This window comes from Pteropus alecto, unplaced genomic scaffold (genome assembly GCF_000325575.1).
Source record: "Pteropus alecto unplaced genomic scaffold, ASM32557v1 scaffold95, whole genome shotgun sequence".
Taxonomy (NCBI): domain Eukaryota; kingdom Metazoa; phylum Chordata; class Mammalia; order Chiroptera; family Pteropodidae; genus Pteropus; species Pteropus alecto.
The window spans coordinates 782,047-796,087 of record NW_006441071.1 but is presented as its reverse complement, the minus strand read 5'-3'; positions in this window follow the sequence as shown (position 1 = coordinate 796,087).

Sequence of the window (14,041 nt, the reverse complement as noted above, 5' to 3'; positions counted from 1 at the left end):
TCCTGCTCAGTGTTGACACTAAATTAGGCAGCTCATCCCCTTCTTTATCACTGCCCTTTCTGCCTCTCCCTGCATCAATCTCGGGTTGGCTTTCTCACATTTCCATGCCATCAGAATCAGCTTTGGCTTTTCCAAAATATCTATGGGGCTTAGCAGATGACATGGCAGTTAATAAATCCAGACTCTACAAAACCATTAGCAAAAATGCACACAGGACAGCCCTAGCCTTCTGTGGGCATGCTCTGAGCTGCCCCAAAGACATCTTTAAACATAGCTATCATCTGAGCCACTAAACTTTGAACAACCAAGCCTTCTCTATCTTGAATGCACTTTACTACCCCCATGAGGAGGTGAACCCCACTGGTAAGGAGTGAACATCCTTTAGAAAAACAACTCAGTTTCTTAGGCTCTAAAGATCTAAGCTGTACATCTGGAAGACACAGAAGTTTGCAAATATGTTTCTAAAGGCTTAATGCTTTTCGAACTGCCATTTGTTGCGTTCTTACCATGTTCCAGCCATTGTGCTGATTTTCTCGCATTATCTCATTCAATCCACTCCAAAACTCTAGAATAATCCTTAAAATAGCAGTCAGATGATGACACTCATCTGCACAGAACTCTCCAATGACTTCTTGTCTTACTCAGAGGAAAAGCCAAGTCCTTGCTATAAGCTATAGTAAGTTCCCCGTGACCTGACCATGTTTCCCACATAGTGGCCCTTGTTTCTCCATTCTAGCTATGCTGCTCTTCATGACATTCCTCCCACTTGTGACGCTCCCTTCCTCCCATGATGGTCATATCACTTGTCCCTTTTATTCTCCCTAGTCCCTTCACAGAAGGACTTTCCTGGGCCATCCAATATACATAGCACCTCACCCATCTTCCCTAGTCTGCTTATATCTTCATTCCACCTCTCCCCCCAATATGTTACATATTTGTTTAGTGTCTCCCCCAACTAGAATGTAGCTGTACAAGGGCAGGACTTTTTGTTGACTTCTGAATCCTTACTGTCTCGAAGAGTGTTCTCCATAAAACATTCTTAAATGAATGAATGAATGAATAAATAAAATACATCTTATTACCTCCATTTTACAGTTGAGAAACAGGTTTAGAGTGGTTAATTAATGTGTCTAAGGTCATAGAGTTGATATATGGCAGAACTACACAAATACTACTAAGAGCTTTATTAGCACCTCCTCTCCCCTCCAGTTCAAAGTACCTTTGTGGAAAATACTTTTACTCAACTCATTTGAATAGGGGTGATTTTGAGCAAAAGAAGAAGCAGAGATGGAAGGTGATGGAGCAGAAATCAACGGGGTAGCCAGGTCTGGAACCCACTGTGCACTCTCATACTTCATCCAGACTCTACTTATCTAGTAGATTCTCCCCTTCTTGCTCTTGACATGGACCAAATTCAATCTTTTCTTAAACATGCGCCCTAGCATTAAGGTGAAGAGAAGATAACATATGTTTTTCAACATTTTGAAGAATGATTTTTTTGTTGTTATTATTTGTAAATATTTTGAAACCATTTACTAGATGGCACTTTTGTAGAAAGGGAAAGATTATATAAAATGAAGCAAGCCAACCTCAAAATATTCTAGAGTCTGTAAGCTCCTATAGGGCTCATACTGTGCTTTATTCTCCCTGCCTGGCTAGCACTGAGATTGACATTCAGTAGGCATTCAATAGATGTTTAAGAAAAAAATAAATGTCACTGAAAAAGATATTTTAGTTTTGTCTAGGAGCAGATTTGATTACTAATGTCTTGTCTAGGCCAGCTAATTACATACGTATCCATGCAAGGAGTGGTGCCATCTTAGAAATTTCATTAGGGGTTGGGGAGACAACTACATTGGAGAAAAAGTTATAATCCCAATGGGAAGTTTGAAAAACAAAGTATATAACTAGTGGAATGGAATCTCTTCAATTATAAGAGAGAAATCTGGAGCAGAATCTGTCTCATTAGTGCTGTACAAGAATACACAGCAGTGGGACATGTGCTTCAGAAGCTAAGTCAGAGTTGGTTGTTTTCCAACCATTAAAGACATTCCAGAGGGGAAGAGAAATGGCCATGGTTTCCAAACCAGGAAGTTGAGTTGGTGAAGCATAAACAGGCAGTCTACAGAAATCCAAGCCGACACTTTCATACACACACACACACACACACCACACACACACACACACTCTGTGTGTGTGTGTGTGTGTGTGTGTGTGTGTGTGTGTGTGTGTGTGTGTGTAACACATCTTCTTTCTCCTTTCCCCTGGTACAGGCCCCAGAACTCACCACATTTCCCTTAGGGGTGGAGGATGAAGCCCAGCTAAGAAACAAACTTCCTTATCCTGTTTTCTTGAACCTGTTCTAGGGTCTGGAATATCAGGAAGTGCCTCAAGACACACTGCACTTTCAGGTCAAGAAACAACATTGCTCTTCATCCAACCACCAAGCTCCATTTGAGAGGAAGGCTGGTCCTCCAAATGAGGAATCATCCAGCTGACATGTCCAGATTCCTCCTGTTGACATGGAAACAGAGGCAACCTATCCTTAAATGTGGACTGTACCTAGTGACTAGCTTCTAATAAATAGAATATGGATAAAGTGATGGATGTCACTTCAATGATTAGGTTATAAAAGACCATGACTTCCATCTTGCTAGCAAACTCACTCTTGCTGGCATTAATAAAGCAAGCTGTCGGTTGGAGCCTATGTGGCAATAAACAGGGTGTTCTCTGGCTAACAGCCAGTAAGGAACTGAGGCCCTCAGTCCAACAGCCCAGGAGGAATCGAATCCTGCCAACAACCACTAAATTAACACGGAAGGACAAGTTAATACTGTGAGATGCATGCAACAGAGGTTCATACAGTGTAATGAGAGCACAGAAGCCGGAGGCAGAGGGCACCTACAGTTTACACCTTGTGGAGGGGAGGATTATGGGACCCCACTTGACAATACAAAGCTGTCCATGCTGCTCCTACTCCCACCCCCACCCACCTACCATTACTGCCCATTGACCTAGGATAAAGCTTATTTTCTAAGTCTGGTGACAAGGAGTGCTATCGCCTGGGCCTACTTCTCCAGTTTTATCTCCTGCTTTCCCCGTGCCTGCACCCTATCTTTGAGTCATACTGAAGTAGGTGTAATTGCTTCAAATGCTCTATACTTTTCCCTTTGTTCATACTGTTCCCTCATCTTAGAATTCTTTCCTTTACAGGCTCAGTTACATGCTTTCTTGCTGCTCTGTGGCACTGCATGAAAACCCCTCTATCTGTGCCTTCAGTGACCCTCTCATACCACACAACCCTTGTTCTTCAAGCTTTGGTTTTCTTGTCTGGCACCTTTTCTAGCTCTAAGCTCTGTATTGGGCCTCTTCTTCAACTTGATATCCCCAGCGCTAGTTCACAGTCTGGAAAATCACTTCAGTCAACCACTTATGAAAGAATAACAATGGGCTGGACCTGCCAGAAGGATAAACAATTATTTATTGGTTTAACTATAATTTATACCATGCTATTGAAATAATAGGCAGCTTATAATAAAAAGATCTATATTCAGGAAGGTCAAAGGCATGCGAAATCAAAAACCAAGGAGGAGGATGAAAAAGCAAAGCCTACAAACTGCAGGTAAATTTGTCACGGTGGAGGATTACACTTCACTCTATTTTTCCCCTTAGACAAGCAAGAAAACTCTAAGAATTATTAATTTGCCTACACCTTCTACTTCGGTTCACGTTGAGGACTCCATTAAAGTAAGAGAAAGGCTTTCACAAGATTTGTCACAATTATTCTTATCCTATATATCAGTTCTATTCACCAATAATCAAATCAACTGAAACAGAAAGGGGAGTGGATAAAAAAATCAATATCTAATTTTTATGCCCTTCAAGAAATCAGCCTTCTTCCCCATTTGCCACAAACTGAAATTGAAAGGCTGACCCAGAATTAAACCAACATAGAAATCACTCAAGGGGTAAAACTGACCACCTCATAAAGGAGGAATTTCAATGCAAGATCAAAGCCTTGGAGAAAAGGCCTTGAATCCTATGAAAGTAGGATGACTTAAGAAAAAAATGATATTCTTTTTCAGTCGACTTACTGGACATGACCATTATCTTTGGTCCGCAGAAGAGAATACATCCAAAACTTGAACTGAAATCTTTCTTCTTTTTGGTCATAAGCCAAGGTCTGCAATCAAGAATGTGGGAATTCCTTGCAGGGCAAATGACTGAGTTTTTATAAATTGGGTAAGTGTGAGAACATGATCAATGGATTGATAATTTGATTATGTAAATATGCTGGAAAATCATGTGCAAGGAAGACTTAAATGACTGTGCCAAAATTCAGGCCAACGAAGCTTCTGTATGCCACCAAAGGAGAAGACTAATTTCATGGAAACAGTTTTTCCACCATGGTACCGAGTAAAGACATATGGAAATGATGTATTCGTTGAAAAGCAAAACTAAGGCAATAAAAATAAAGTTATTTTCTATATCAGAATTGCTAACAAATTTAATTATGTAAAAGAAATCTTAAAAATTTGTAGTTAGTGTGGGTTGGTAGAATCAGGACAGACTAAAGTTGTTGCTACTAACATGTCTTCTCTGTCAGAGAAAATTTAATTGGTGTGTTGTTAAGTACCTCTGGTTTATTTTTATCCAGATGGATTTATATCTGATTTGCCTCTTTTCTATGCACAGTGCTTTAGAACAGCCCTTCCCCTTTCTTACTGATAACCTATCAGATGACCTGACAGAGAAATACACATCAATTTCCAGGTGGCCATCAACATGCACAGTCTGAGGAGAATCACTCAGGGACAGAAGGATTCCATGCCACTGATGCGATCCTAGTACGCCTTCCTTCCAGGTTAGACACCACTAATAACTGAGCCCCAGGAGTATTGACCAAACGCCTGGACTGAGAGTGGATTTGTGGGCTAGATTGTTCAATGTAATGGCCCAGTTTTAAGCCCTTGGCCTCTGGATCCTGATTAGCCATAGGGTGCTTCCTACAATTTCTCTGATAAGAATCACCTAAAGCACCTCTCAAACCTGTAGCTCTTTAGCTCCTAGAGTCTGGATCAGGAAGCCTGGGATAGAGATGGACCCCAGGAATTTATATTGGTAGCAAGTCCCTGATTAGCATCAGGGACCCCTGGGAAACAGAATCCTGATAGCTGAACGTGCCAAAACACTGCTGCTGGGACAGTAGCCCCTAAAGCTGGCTGCACCTCAGAATCCCTGAGGAACTTTAAGGATCAGGATTCATGCCCCCAGCCCTAGGCTTACTGCATCAAGATCTCTGGCAGTGGGAACCGGGACTTTATTTTCTACACTCCCACCCAGGCTGCACATTAGAATAATCTGGGGAGCACTTGAAAATACTAATAACCAAGGCCATGTGCAGAAGAATTGAATCAGAACCTCTAGAAGAGGAGCAGCTTGTAAAAAAAAGCTCCCTAGGTGATTCTGATGAAACCAGACCACAGCTGAGCATGTGGGAAGCACTGAGACGGTGTACGTGAAGCTGAGATCATCGGCTTTTTCGACTTTATTCAACAAACCAGAGCAGCAAGGAGCAAGTAACTATATGCTGACTTTATGGCAGACATTGCAGGGCTGCTTCCTTTGTTCAGTCAGTGCCCCAGACTGCTCCCTGTGCACTGCTTCAAGTTGAACTATTAATTCAGAGCTATCCTTTTAAAAGCTTGTGAAACTCAGCTTAGATTAAGAAGTTTGTCATCAGCAATGGGAATGAGAAGCCTAGGCGCCCAGAAAAGCTGTTCAGTATGTCTGCTGGTTAAGGATTCCCATATAGCATCAAAGAAGCTCTAACCACGTGAAGACATTGTTTCTCAAGAGTGAGGAGTCTCTATCCCAGCAAAATAGAAAGGAATTTCTATAGCCACAGCTGCTCTATTTTCATAGACTCCTCAAGATAGTGGCACACGGTAGGCACTCAATAAATGTCTGCCAAATGACTGACTGAATTTCCATCACCACAGCTAAAACCTTAAATAACATTGCAAGGTGGCTCACTGTAGATTTTCCTCCAGTTTCTAAAGACATCACCATCACAGTCATCATTACAAACTGGATGTAACTGGAATAACAATTTTTAAAGTGAGGCAAATAAAATCTACTCAGATATTTAAGTAAACTTATTTAAGCTTCCAGAAGGATGGGGAGTTCAACCCGTTTGTGGTAGGCACAAAAACAGCCCCCCAAAGACTACATCCTAATCCCTCAAACTTGTGATTAAGTTACCTCACATGGCAAAGGGACAGATATGATTCTGATTAGTTATGAATCTTGAAATGGGGAATTTATCTTGGAGTATCTGGGTGGTCCCAAGGTAATTACACAAGTCCATAATAGATGGAAGGAGGAGATAGGTCAGAGCCAAAGAGAGATTTTAAGAAGCTACACTTTGAAGAGGGAGGAAGATGAAGAAGCTACAGTTTGAAGACAGAGGATGAAGGAAGGGGCCATGAGCCGAGGAGGGCAGGCAGCCTCTAGAAGCTAGAAATGGCAAGGAAATAAATTCTCCCCTATAGCCTCTGGAAGGAATGCAGCCCTGCTGACACTTTGATTTTAACCCAGTGAAACATATTTCGGACTTGTGACCTCTAGAATTGTAGAATAATACATCTGAGTTGTTTTAAGCCACTAAGTTTGTGGTTATTCATTACAGCAACCCTAGGAAATTAATACAGCCCATAATATTTAAGGGAAAAAAATATTACAGAGAACAGTGACTAAAGTAGCATTTCTTTGCATTTCAACATAGCAAAGGGCTACAGTGGGGTTCTCTACTAAGTGATGTGGCCAACCACATCTTCTCAAAAATGTGATGTGGTTTTCAAGAGTACATGCTGAAATGAGTTACTGAAATGCTTGCTGTAAATCAAATCACAGGACTATAAGATAACAATGGACATTGTTATCTTACATCTACATCTACTTGATGTAACATTTATATAATGTACATGTCTGCCTTAAAAAAAAAAATGGTATCATTCTAAGGTCTCTATGATAAGTGAGCAGAACATCCAGCTAACCAAGGTCATGACCTGGGCTTACGTCAGGTGAAATGACCAACATCATCAAAAAGATGGCCTCCCACCCAACACTCTTCACCAAAGTGGTAAGCCATAGCTGTGTAAAGATTACAATGATACTCACACTGTATAACCACTGCCCCCCCCAGATGTCATAAAGTCATGCTTGAAAGAACGTGCTCTCCCCATCCTCCTATGACCCAGGACAGTCATCACATGGTTGTATAGGATTAGGAAGTTTGTTGCCATGCAAGGGGACCTAAGCCTCACTAACATTACCCCCAGTAACTGAGCACATCAAATAAAACTTTGTTCAATTCTGTTTTATGCAACCTAGTTCTGAGGCCAGAAAGAGACCTGAAAACTGTGATGTTTTACTTCTGGCTCCCTTTCCTTTCTTTGGGCTGAAAACAGCTTCAAAGGCACCAGTGACGTAGCTGACAGCCGCCCTGCAAGAACATGCCTGTGAGGATGGGCAGTGACCATGGCTGTTAGTGTATTGGACACATAACAGCAGGCTGACAATTAGGTTAACAACACTCGAAGTTCAACACTCGAAGTAGACAGTAATAGGATAATCCTTTGTGTTGGCAAAATTCTCCACCAATGAAAGAGAATAGAAAGCTCTCATCAGACTCCAATAGCACAATAAAAATAAAAATCACTACCATTTATTGAGCACTTTACTGCAGAACTAGGCACAGTGTGCTAAGTGCTCTATAAACATCTAATCTTTACAACTTTAAAACAGGTACATTGTTAGTCTCATTTTACAGATAAGAATACCAAGGATCAGGAAAGCTTCATTCCAGGTTACAGGGCTAGGAGTGGCAGAGCTGGGATTCAAAACCAAGACTTTCTAACTACTATGTCTGTGATTTTTGTCACCATACTATACTGCCTTTAATACAATAGCTAAATAAGAGACAAAATTTTGGAGAACGAGGCAGCAGAGAATGACATCAATGTAGCAACCCACTTGCAAGCCAAGAGATTTATTTACAGCCATTCATTCAACATTTTTTCAATGTTTGTTCTAAGAATTGCACCCATGCAACTTGGAACCACTAAAATATCAAAGGATATCAGGTAGCAGGACCTGGAGACAGAGTGGAGAGCAGCAAAATTCTAGAACATACTCCAACAGTGAGAGAACCTGCTGACTGAGCAGCTCCAGCATTATGGGGGTGGGTTGCTGACCTCCAGGAAACAGCAGCAGAATGACTGAGCAGTTGGCAATGAAGAGGTAGCATCTTCAGGAAAGGTGTCAGGTATCCTGTGAAAAAACACCACAACCTCAACAAGCAGTAGACTCTGAACAGGGCCACAGACCAGGGACCCAATATATGAAATGGGTCCTCCTTGCATACATTATAGATAGGATTAATCATCACTGCTGGCCTATTAGCCTACTCAAATGATAGGCTAACACAGGCACAGTGGTGGGAGGTGAAGAATGGCCCAGGGACCAGGTCAACAAAGAAGGCAACATTGAAAATACCCTTTACATCCTGGATCCTATGGTCCTGCCTCTTCTGTAAAGATGCTCTCCTGTTATCGTAAAGATGCTCTCCTGTTATCATAAAGAGCCCAAACACCCCTTATCATACACATACCCAAGTGATAGAGAGAAATCTGAGAGTGAATTTTCAGTTCAGCATGTCCCCAAAGTGTGTTCCTTGGAAATGGGTGACCGCATGTCCTGGTTTGTCAAAGACAACCCCAGTTTATTTGTGTTGTCCTGAGATAATTATTAATCCTGTCCCATTTTATTCACAAAAATGCTCCAGTGTGCACGAGAAATAATCACCTAACCCAGAAAACCACTTCTGAGCATGTTAATAGCTGTGTTGTCTTTCTCTAAACCGATGGTAGCATCCTAATTTATGTTGTAAATCTTGAAGAATGAAATATAGTATACAAAATATTTTAATGAAGGAATTTAAAAGCAAAACACCTATTATAATCTTGTGTAACTACTTTTGTGTTACATGCAGTTTGGGAACCTATTGTGTTAAACAAGTTTAGTTTTTGTTGTTAGGACATATGGCTTCCCAGAGATTTAATACATAGTGTGTCATGAATTGCCAATAGGGTCATATCCTGGGCAGTTTTTCCAAACTTATTTAAACACAAAATCTTTGTTTTATAAAATGTCAAAAGAGATCAGTGTTCCACAAAATGCTCCCACATTTTTGTTCAACAAATATGGGTGCCTAGTATGTCCTGGAATTAATCGTTCTAGGGCCTGGAGAGTCTGTGGTGACAACAAGACAAAGTCCTGGGCCTAGTGGGGGAGACAGGCAATAAATCTGTAAACAGATAAATATAATATGGAAAACAACAATCTATCCCTCCAAGTGATTAATGGTCAAAATAAAAACCACCTTCTAGGAATATTCTGAGAAATTTTCATGAAGCAACCTGTGTTCAGGCATTAGATGGCAATGATGCATGCCTGTCAAAAGCCATCAATGGGTACCGTGTTTTCTGAGTAGTGGAAGGTTCTCGTAACAAGTCTCTCTCCTCCTTGAGCTGAGCGTACTTCATTAGGCATTCTTGTTAGTGTAAATATACCTTTGGGGGACACCTTCTTCCTCTGGCTTTTGTTTGTAGACTGTATTCGTAGTTTGTGCCTTTAAATTAATACTCTTTCCTGTTCTATCTAGACTAAGGTGTTGTTGAAAATAGCATCACTTTCAAAAGAGATGTTTATAGTTGCCTAGCACCCAGGGAATAAATTAGAACAAATGGAGAATTATTACATTCTCTGCCACACATCCCACCCCCTAGGGCTGGGACGAGGGACGAGGACATGCACACATACAAAAAACTCCTACCCTTTGGATTGATTCTGTGCAGAATAAGAGACTCATATTTAAATGAATAAGCCAAGTTAAAACTTTCCCTCCTGGAACAAAGCAAAAGGAAAGCCTCTTTATGTTGCAGGGGCCTTAGATGCCACTGCTGAGCCTGTCCCAAAGCTTCCCTCCACTGCTCAAAAACTAAGCCATCTTGCTGCATTTAGCACTTCTCACCAGACCACCCACCCAGACGCGGATACACAAACCACATGTGTGAGGAATGCTGTTCGGCTAGGAAATCAGTATCAGTATTTCAACCTTATTACTTGCACAGACGGCCCTTTTAGTGCAACTCATTTGTTTTATCTTTTCAATAGCTTTGATTATTTTCTTTTAATGGCCTGGATTTATCCTTTCTACTCTTTTGAAACTTCAGAACTCTGTGGTGGGGGCTGCATGTGGTGGAAGACATGATTATGAGGGGAAAATGAGCAAATAGCTTTGCCTTTACTCACCATCTATCTCCCTACTTTTGTGGCCACCTATTCTGTGTGGATCACCCCTGTGCCCTGAGTTAGTACAAAAGTGGCCTCAAAGAGCCTTCCCATGTTGGTGCTAGATTATTTTTGTTGTTATTTAACAGCTATTGAGGCCAGTTGCAATTCCTGGATTGTTTTTTTACTGTGTGCCACATATTCCACTTCCTAGCCCCCAGGAACCAGGAACTGCATAGGTTACCCTTCTTTAATTAAAGAGAAGTTAAGACCAAGAGGCTAAACTGCCAGCCCAGGGCAAGTTAACAGCCTCTGGGAAAGAATAGAGTTGCTTCTAAAGGCAGGGAGCTCGTAAACAGGAAGGTGTGGATGCTATTACCTGGCAGAGAAAACAGAGCACTGAAATGTGCTCAGGGTTTTCTATTTGGGTGGTATCCTGGACAAGGAAACCAATAAGATCCTCAGCTGCTCCACTAATCAGAATAAACAAGACTGTTAGTACTAGACACCATGTCTCTGGGTTACCAAGCACAGAGGTCTGGGCGTCAGGCCTCAGTTAAGCTTCCATCTTGCTCCAGGACCCCTTGCATATCCAAGTAGGAACACAATTCTAAGACGATGGAACAAGCATATTGGGGGAAAGTGTGGCTTAATGCAGTTTCTAAGTTGTTTTTAGCAGGCCCAAGGTTTCCATCTTGACTTTTTCCATGCTGGAGAAAATGCAAAGCCAGTATTTTAAAAATAAACAAATGAGTATCTATGCTGAAACGAGGGAAAGATTAGTCCAGTGCAAGCATGGTCATTAGAAAGTGTAACTGTCAGCCAAGCCCATCTGGGACAGATGCTTCCACACCTAAAATTGGGTTCTAGTTGATAAGATACAAGACAGCCCACTATCATCTCCTTAATGGGTTGTCAGCCTAAAGATGAGGTGAGTTTCTCAAATTTCACATAGTCTCTTTATTATTAAGAAGAGCATTACATCCAATTCCTTGGTTATTTGCCAAACTGAAAGTATTCTCTTCGTTGAAGTAGTTTTGCTCCTTCCTGTCTAATCAAGGTACCATTTCTTGCTTTTAAAGTAAACGCAGGACCTCTGTCAGACTGACTCTGTCTAGCAATAGCACGTTACTTATAAACAAAAACTCCCAGAGAAACGGGGGTAGAGGAAGGGGAGAAAAAATATCATGCACAAATAACCCAGTTTCTTCCAAGAACATGTGCCACCATTTCTTACCCAGTCTCTGTAGAGCTTTAAAAAAACATACTGGCTTTAGGACATAGAAAATGGTGCTCAGACACACTAGGGACTCAAAGTTGAGTGGGACATGGACTGTGTCCTCAGCTGGTCTGATCTCTCCATTCATTCATTCTTAGGACCAGCATCACTTCTTGAGAAAGGCTAGGGGCTCATTTTTTCTGTATGCAAAGCAAAACCAAACTTTGGTCAAATGACTCTTAACAAATCAGTACGACTATATACATTGTAAAGAAAATGGAGCCACAATAGATTAGATATGAATTTAAGTAAAACACCTATTTCTGTCCATCTGTACTTACATTTCAACATGGGTTTTAGAGATGAGAAATACATCTTACGAATGCCTTGAAGTTCACATAATAGCATCTACACACATACACAGTGTATTTTTCAACATAACTACACATAAACACTCCATTTAAAAAGATACTGACAGATTTATAAAACGTATTGGCCTTGCACTGTTAATCTCAAGAATACATTTTTACCTAATTTATTTTTGCATTGCATGGAAGCTCTGGCCACCGTTAAGGATCTGTCAGCATTTCCATCATAACTCTCTTTTCAGAATACTGGAGTATAAGTGCCAAAATACATATTTACAGTTTACAGACAGTGGTGGCTTTGTCTTCCTTTTAAATTGACTTCTTCGATGCATCTTTACAAGGAATAGTCAGTGATGGCAGTGCCTACATGGTAAAAAAAGCATCGTATAAAACAAAAGAGGTCAAAAGCTGTAGACTTCCAGCCTAAGACTAAACTTAACCATGGGAATCGACTCCTCTGCATTCATAGCAGCTGTAGTAGACTTCAGCTGTAGTAGACTTCACATCATAGTCTTAGTTTTAGAGCAACAGTCCAAAGCAAGATTATAACATGCATGTGTATGCAGTTCATAGCATTAGCACACAAAACACTAAGGTGGAAAAAGCATACGGCAAACTACTCCAGAGCTGATCACATCCACAGTGAGAAAGGAACACAAGCACCAAACACAAACACTGACCAATTCCAACACTGAATACCCAACTCCATTATCTAGGCAGAGTTAAAACATTTAAGAATAAAGTCTCTCTTAAACAAGTATGCTAACTCGTTAACATGTATGGGGCTTGAAATGGTATGTAGGATGTTATACAGGCCTGGTCTGTCTTTTATAAAGATTAGCTGGGTATCAGTAGAAACATTTTTGGTGGGACAATCTTTTTGGTGGAAGAAAACTAAATTTATTGGCTCTTTTCATGTAAAGGTGGGTAATTATTGAGATTAGAGAGATTAGTTTAGCAATTTAAATATGTTTAGGACACTGTCTTATGATTTTTTTTCCTTCTACAGTTTTTGTCTCCTGGTCTTAAGTTTTTATGTTCTTCTCTACTTTTGATACAATATACAAGTAAGTATATACAGACATATCTATTTGCCTACATAAAGAGAGAGGTGGATTACGGTGAAGAAACAAAATAACTGCAAACATTTTGGTTGCTGACATGACTGCTATATGCTAAGATAGAAGCATCTCCTCTCATACACAACCTGCTGCAAAACCAGAGGCAAAAGTTAATTTATAAAAAGGGTGGAGAGTTCGGGACATACATTTTTCCCTCTCAAATTACTGGGGAAAAATTTAAAGAAAGTTTTTATCATACTCTGCCTGGCTCAAATCATATTCACACTCATCCAATTAATTTTATTTGAAACATCTATATATATATAGATGTTTATATGTGTATACACACACACACACACACACACACACACACACACACACACACACAAAGAAATTAAACCCTGCCATTTTTCTTTTGTGCTTAAAAAACCAAAGCCACTGTTAAGATACAAATGTGCTGAAAATATTTTTTAACAGGTTTCAAAGATGAGTGTATATAAACATGGCAGAACTGAGTTACTTTAAGAGAAATAGAACTATCTGAAATTAGAAGGGGATTTATTATTTCTGCACTTAAAAATTAGAAGAGAGCAAGAGTGTAATTTCTAAAAAATCAACAATGTAACTCTTACCCTGGAATGTTGCGGAAAACTCATTTTGCTGTCTCCATGAATAGTAGATAAGTTTTTCCGAATTTTCTTATCAATTAAAGTTACATTTTGACGATATTCTGAAGATATTTGCTTTATTACCTAAATTTTAGGTCTGAATTTTATTAGTGTAATAGCATCCTTTCTTATTAATCTTTTTGTTTGATCATTTCTCATGTTACCTAGTTTCTTGGTTAGTAACCTAAAGAAAAAAAAAAATCTTTACATTGCCAAATCATAGTTTTTGCCACACGATTTAGTTACAAAAATAAAAATAGCCCAAACTACATATATACATTCCTAGTTAAACTACACAGATATTTTAGTTAAACCACATACATTTCTGGCTTAATTAGAATATGTGGATTAGCAGTTAGAAATTTTAAA